The following is an 8013-nucleotide window of genomic DNA, read 5'->3' as shown; positions in this document are numbered from 1 at the left end:
TTCAGGGGAACTAGGACTTTGGTACAAGGTGTAACAAAGCAGCATAAAATCCTTCGCTCTTAGGAAGCAGGCGGTGGAGGTGGGAGAATTTGAACTTTCCTCTCTTGGTAGGTATTTCATTTGAATTAAAATAAAAATTTAACTATTAAAGAAAAAGGGAAATTCCTAAAACTGAAGAACTTATAGACACTCAGCAATTGACCTCTGGGCTAATATCTGACCTCTTTTTAGCTTCAGACACTAGGAAATTCCAGGATGGATTTGAAGAGTAGGTCTTGGAAAACCACATCAATATGACACAGTGAAACAGGTTTCACTGCAGACCAACCTGGTAGGAATATTTCTGCCTGTGTGGAGAGTAAGCAACTGGAACAAGTTTCTGTAATGTGATTAGAGTTTTTTAGAATGAGTAATTGTCACAGTTGCTGTTGTGGAAAAGTAATTAATTATATGAAGTAATTATAGTTTTCCCTCAAGTATACTTAGGCTTGATTTTTTTCCCCCTAGAAATGAAAATAGCAAAAGCAATATCGTTTGTATCTTGATAGGTAGTGTGCTGTTTGGGACCAGGCTTGCAGGTAGAAAATGGCGTTGATGGAATGTGAAATGTGTTTGCAAAACTAAAGCAGTGGTAGAGCAAAATGTTAACATAAACGCTGTCATAATACAAAGGAATGACTTTGCAGCGGCAGCTTTTAATTTAATATCCTTTTTTAAATACAAGAAGATGCTTTATAAACATTGCCTGAATAACAAGGTGGGAATAAACCAAACATAGTCAAACCACCTGTGATTTTACAATTTCAGAGGAAATCACCATCGATAAGACACAGAAGTGCAGTGATTTGGAAGTGTGTTAAATGTGCATATTTAAGGCCTTTGATTAATTTCAACTTAGAATTCAACAAGTTCTACCCTGATTATTCATTATTCATGTATTCAACATTCCAAACTACCAAAAGTAGAAAAATAGTGCTTCATGAGAAGGATCTGGAGTAAAACACATGTATATTTAGAATATTAAGACAGTCATTTGCCTTGAAGAAATGCTGTAATAGAAACTGACGCAGAGGTGATCTTGGGACTGTAGTTGTCTGTAGTGAGTAGGCATATTAGCTGAGTCACAAATTCTTCTTTCCATAAATATTTAGAAGGTACATTTATGTTAATAAATCATTACATTTTAAGTGTATTTGAAGAAAAGATATCTGAGTAGGAAGAAATAAATGTACACATTTGCATGTTAACATCAACTTGAAAGTTAATCGCTATTACCAGTCAAATAGATATGACATAAATACTACATCTCTAGCACTGGGATGGGAGCCGTGGGACAAAATGTTTACAAAAATGTAAAGCGGGCTTCCTGTCCTCATGATATTTTTATATATTCTTGGGTGTAGGAGAGAGTTAATGAGCAAGAAAATGAAGGCGAGTAGCATGCGATGAATCCAATTGTAGCGCGTCCACACATTATCTAAGTGACCAAGGAGGAAGGTTTTATACAGAAGAGTGATCAGGGAGAGTTGCGTGGGGTTAGTGGGGGTACAGCCAGTTCTTGAGAGATGAACTTGAGGTATGAAGGAGGGAGAATCATCCAGGTAAAGAGAAATGTCACAAGCAAAGACAAACAGGCCTGTATTTAAGTGCAAGGGGCATTTAGGGAACTAAATGGGAGGGAAAGTAGAAAAGAAAAGAGGGCAGTGATGATTATATAAGTCAAAGAAAACATAGAAGAAGCTGTTACACTGAGTGCAATTTCAAAACCTGTTATTATCCACACAAATAAAGAGGGACTGCTGGATACAGAAAGAAAACGGCATGGATGGTCTCGGGGATTCATGAAAAGAAGAGATGTGAAATCAGAAAGCCTGTGTTCAAACCCTGGCATTGCTGCTTCCTCACTATATAACTTTGTACAAATCACTAAGGCACCTTGAAATAATGGAAGCAATACCAATTAATTCACAAGTGCCGAGGTTAAGATAGAACAGTATTTCTGAGTATATAACACCGGACCTGACATAATAGAAATATCTATTATATAAATGTCACTGAATGCGAATCTGGGAAGGAATATTTAGACCTCCATACAAATTGCCTGCTGTAGAAAAGCCACTATGCAAAGAGTCATTGTGAGAACATTCCAAGCAGAGGGGATGGAAATGCAAGAGAGAGTTTAGAATAAGAAACAAGGAGGAAAACACAGAAAGACAAGAGTAAGTTAAGAGAGTGATTCGAGATGATCATGGAAAAGGTTAGTACCAATCATCTTGACCATGGCTGCATTTATTCTGTAAAATTCCATAACGCTACGACTACTAGCCTTAAGAGAAAGCTGTTTAGAATTAATTTTATGAAACTCTATAAAAATAAATATTTACTACATTTAAAGTAAAGATATGATACGCATAGTACAAATCATCAAATAAAGCATAATTGAATATAACTATAAATGCAAAGAATATGTTACCATCGCCATGTAAATTATGAGCCACTAATAACTCTGTGCTCCTTAGTCACTATGCCTGGGGATCACTGAGCTGCTGCCCCTGATGTAACTTCTCCAAGTTGACTTGCACCTTCTTGCCCTGGTTAGGATCCTCAAGAGAAGCTTAGTTGACCTCTTCCCCTTGCTCCTTATTGACTAGGTGATGTAACCCTCAGTGAGCACTGGCCGAGTGGAGCCCCGCTTCTGATTTGTCCCTTTCCTTCTCCAGCAAACATCTGCTTATTTCAGAATGTTCTTTTCACGTGACTCAACAAAATCTCTTCACTTGGCAAAGGGTGAAAAGAGAGACATGGAAGATGACAAGTGATATGGTGTGGTAAGAGCTATGGGGTAAAGAGAGCCTAGGAGGACTCTGGACACAAGGGTCACAGAAAAGGGTGAGAGAAGGAAGGGAAAGGTAAGGAGATTCTAGAGGGAGCCATAAACTCGTTGACACATGTCTAAAAGAGAGATTTGACACAAACAGAAATACCAGCATGTTGATCTTTAAAAATTGCTTAGGATAATGGAATAATAAAAATCAATATTGAGGTTGTTAGTAGAGATGGAGAAAAGTAAATAAATTTGGTTTAAATTTTTTAGAATATGGAAACAAGGAGGAAAAAAATGAGGGTGACTTCAGTTTGGTGGGGTTTTTGTTGTTGTTGTTGCCTTGAGCAGCCGTGTATAGCTTTAATAAACAGGTGGACTATTTATCACAATTAGGAGACTGGGAGGGTATGACATTTGGAAGAAAAATTAAGAGCTCTGTTTTGAATATTTTAAGTTTTTGATGCTCCTCGAAAAGTTGATTAGAAGGTTGGAGACATAAGTCTGGAGTTTCAGAAAAGTCAGGGCTAGAAATGTATGTATAAAGTTGAGAGTCGTCAAGGTATCTTAGGCTTTTAAGTCATAGAACTGGATGTAAAGTTGAGAGTTGTCAAGGAATCTTTGACTTTGAAGCCATTGAACTGGATAAGATTACCTAGAGATAATTAGTAAGTGAGGAAGAGTAGACGTTCCAATAAAATCTCGAGATAAGGTTAAACAATGTAGGGAGAAGGAGCAGAGATTTAAAAAAAAGAAAAAAAGAAACAAAACTCAGAAAGAACTTGCCAGTCAAGCAGGAAGACAGCCAGGAGACTATAAGTCAAGAAGCCAAGAAGAGAAAATCACCTAGGAATGAGGGAGAGGTCAATGTAGCAAACCCTGCTATGACGATAGATACGAGGGGGATCAAACCAACTTGGGGTTGATGACGTCGACAGAAGTCAGGCGAGTTGTGAGGAGAGTGAGGCAGAGGGGGAGACCTGAACATAATCAGTAGAGCGAGTCTTAGAAATTCTCAGTTGAAAGGCAGGGGGAAAAAGTAGAAAAAGAAATAAAAAAAGGTGAGAAGAAAGAGGAAAAAAAGTGCAAGAAAATGAGGGTAACTATAAGGGAATGTAAAGTTATTGGCATATGAACAATATTTTTGTTTTTGCTTTTTAAAATTTTGAAGTAAAAGAAGATCCTATTTCAAAAGCAAAAGAAATGGCAGAAGATAAAAACAGAGACTTCCCTTAAGTTGTGAAAGAGTGAAAACAGAAAACCAGAAGAATCACACAGGATTGCAGATGGGTGGTGAAAGATGTAATTGCTTTAATTAATAGCGCGTAGAGGCTGAAATGGAGAGGTGGAGTAGAGGCTGAAATGGAGAGTGGAGTAGAGGCTGAAATGGAGAAGGAGCACACAGGCAATTTGAGGAAAATGAAAGAAATATTTTCAGTAATCATTTTGGCGAGTGGGGAAAACATACTATATAAACGTGTTTGAGAAGCAACGTAAAGTCTAGGTTCTGGAATTTAAAGGGAATCCATCAATCCATCTGTGCAGCTCTTTCTTCTATTTTCCATCTAGGCAGATGAAACAATAGTAGTGAGTAGAATTAACGAGGATTGGAAATCTAATGGGCAAACACAACAAGAAGAGACAGTATTACATGGTCAGTTAGAGACAGCAACATTGTTTAAGGGTTTGCATGTCTGACATAGGTGATAAGAAGGGAGCGAGAGTGAAAGGGCTGACAACTCCTCAAATACAACAACACAGACACTCAAGACAAAATTTTTAAAAAAGAATGAAGAAATCGGTTATATTTTATCCCTTCAAGTCTAGCTCTTACAGCTAACTGAGGACCCCCCTAACTTTGGCTCTAGACTTTTCCATTCCAGTGGGGAGTGGAAATGGAAACCTTAACCTTCATTATAACCTTAAAGCCCAAATGCATATTTTGGGGATTAAGAGCATAAAGATTTTTTTAAAAAATATTTTCTTGTGATATTCCCGGATGGTTAAGATGCTTGAAGGATACATAATAAAAAAAAAAAAAAAAAAAGAAAAAGCTCTTGTTACAGGCCACCAAGGCACACAAGACATAAAAATGCAATGTAAATTCTTGTCACTAGAATGAAAAGAACTGTCAGTTGTTTACTGATTCTTTAAGTGCTTCTGTCAGGCACCTGGGACCCCCATCAGTGCAGTGTCAACCTTTAACTGCCTTTATTAAAAGTACATACCATCATGCGGCCACAACGGCATGAGGTAACAGAATTCTATTTTTTCCTCTTATCTCCAGTATCTTCATCATAAAAAAAAAGTTGTGTTTCTATGGTTGCAGGAGCTTATTAATTCTATATCAAGCAGATTTAATAATAGAAAATGCTTTTTAGATATTGACAAAATGAAGTTAATATTTTAACATTTTTTAGATTCCGATGTTCTTCCCATCAACATGATTTCGCTTCTAAAAGCTGTTCCTGTATTGTGTTTCCAACCTCTCCTTTTCTGTGTTTACAGAAAATCTGGACCAGAATGTGTAACTTCTGCCAGATTCCCACGATTTGGATGATGTCCACTGCTACTCTTGAATGTTTTCCAGAATCTCTGTCCTGTCCCCAGCATTAATGCCAAGATGAGATCAATCACCGAAGTGTGCTAGTTAACTTAATAGATGCCTCATTGCCAGAAGTACATAGGGTGAAGTGTGTTCTCTCTTTTATAAACAAAAACTGTGCAGTAATTAGGAATTTTTCTCTCTTTCGTGTTGGTGAACTTTGATGATTGCAATTACTACACAGGCCTGATTTTTGGTTGACCTAGAATAGTTGCTATTTTTCACGCATGAGAGACATGGTGTCATCACAGCTTTTCGATGGACTCGGTAGATATTTTTGCTACATTATTATGAAGCATTTTCATCTCAAACGTACACAGCCTAGCCTTGTCTATCCTTTTAGTGTTTATTTGCTACAAGCCTTACACTGGAAACAGCTTTGCTGAGTGGAGTGCTTTGGTTGGTAGCTTTTTTCATTAAGTGCAGTAGTGTGAAAAGCTGCAGCTAATGCAGACAAGTGAGGCTTTAACAGTTGGCCTGTTGGTGGATGTCGCTGATATCCGGACAAAGCTTGTACTCAGAAGGTAGCCTTGGTCTGTTTTTTTGTGTTCAGACCCTCCGGTAAGCTCGGTTTATGGCATGCGGTTGTTCGTCTGCCCTGCTGAGAAGGGCGCTGCACTTTAGGGGCAGTAAAGGTTAACTGCTAGAATCCACCCACCACATAATGGGACAGAGTCGGGTGTGGGGTTCGGCTGGGTCTGCTCTAGCAATGTGAGCTCTTAACTTGGAGTGCAACTGTGAAAAGAAGTGCTTTAGTCACAACGCAATAGGAAGCATCCATTCCGCCCAGCACAAAGCTGCAGGTGGTTAACGAGGGCTTGCCACACCGCTGTTCATGGTGCCGCTTCAGATCAGTGCAGCCCTGTGAGTGGCAGCATTTAAACTCAGCACAACCGTGTAAAAGGTAGTGCTTTCATCTCATTCAAAAAGACTGGCGTGGTAATCCTCACTTTCTCGTTGAGGTTTGATGGGACACATGGGTGATAATGTAGACTGTTTCCGTCATCATTCTCGTCAAGTCACAGGTCATTAAAAATAATATTAATTGAAATAAGCCAGACACAGAAGGACCCACACTGCGTGATCTTACTCATATGTGGAAGCTGAAAAAGTTGATTTCGTAGAGGTAGAAACCAGGATAGTGGTTACCAGAGGCAGAAGAAGGTGGGGGTGGGGTGGGTACAAGGAATGGAAGAGGTTGGTCTATGGGTACAAAGTTAACAATTGGATGGGAAAATAAGTTTTAGCGTTCTAGTACTCAGTAGGGTGTGTAGCAAATAACAATGTCATGTATATTTCAACCAGAATATACAACAACTAGAAGAGTTGGCATTTTGTCACCTCAAAAAACCGGATAAATGTTTAAAGCAATAGATATAGTGACTACCCCAACTTGATCTTTACACTATGTATACATGCACTGCAACATCACATGTGCCCCGTAAATATGTACAATTATTATGCGTCAACTATATGTTAAATTTTTGAAATAGCAAGTGAAAATATTTGTAGGAGTTTTCTCAGTACCGATGATTTCCTCACCTATAGGATGCAGTCTTTCTTTTTAAATAAGTAGATTCAATATGAAAATAATTAAAGCTCTCAAAATATCTCTTTTAAACAAGTATTAACTTAAAATATCCATAAAAATAACAGGTAAAGTGCAACAGTGAAAAGCCAGCTATAGAGAAGCAAAATTATTATACCACAGGAATCTAGAACATGTGATACCCTATAAGCACAAAGTATATGTATGAATCACCAGTGTTTTTCTCCAAAATCTTCTAAATAAAAAATAGCTAATAATACAGAGGCTGTGTCCATGATGCTGTGAATCTCAGTTTTTATAATGCTGAAGCCTCACTGAATTCCTGCTACTTCTTCCAGATATATACCACAATCTATATACTGTTCGCTGCCAGGAAAGTGTGGTCTTTATGAGTAAAATCAATAAATATTGAATTTTAGTACAGTGTGTTGTTTCCCTCCAAAGGGTCTTAAGCCCTTTAAAACCTTCCTGCTCAAAGTGTGGGTCCCAAACCAGCCACCTCAGTCTCACTTGGGAGCTTGTTAGAAATGCAGACTCATACCCCAATCTACAGACTTGGAATTTACATTTTCACAAGATCCCCCTGATTCAAATACACTCTAAAGTTTGAGAAGCACTGACTAAAAGATCAAGATAATATTAGGGTCCTGTCTTTGTAAAAATTCTGTCCAAGGCCCAGACATCATAATCCAATTTAAAACTTTTGCAGGATAATTGAGGAACACCATTACTAAAGTATGCTAGAGTCTTTTGCTTAACTTTTGAAGTCACTTCAGGACTTTGTTGGAAATCCCAGAGATTGCAGAACAAAAGATCACAGCCAACTACCAACATCCATCTCTTATATGAGTCTTATTTAACACACATTTATTCAACCAGTATCTTTTAATGTCTTCTAAACACTCACCAAAAATCATGAATTTGGGGAAAATGCATACACTTTGAAAGGAATATACCTAAAGAAATCTGAAGCAAATTATCTCGTATGTCTCTGTTTCAGAATTCAGATTTACAAAGCCTGCTTATTGGTGGTACCAT

The sequence above is a fragment of the Carlito syrichta genome, unplaced genomic scaffold (genome assembly GCF_000164805.1).
Source record: "Carlito syrichta isolate Samal-C Ts95f unplaced genomic scaffold, Tarsius_syrichta-2.0.1 Scaffold303127, whole genome shotgun sequence".
In the NCBI taxonomy this organism is placed as follows: domain Eukaryota; kingdom Metazoa; phylum Chordata; class Mammalia; order Primates; family Tarsiidae; genus Carlito; species Carlito syrichta.
The sequence above is the reverse complement of the archived record's forward strand: the minus strand, read 5'-3'. Positions refer to the sequence as shown.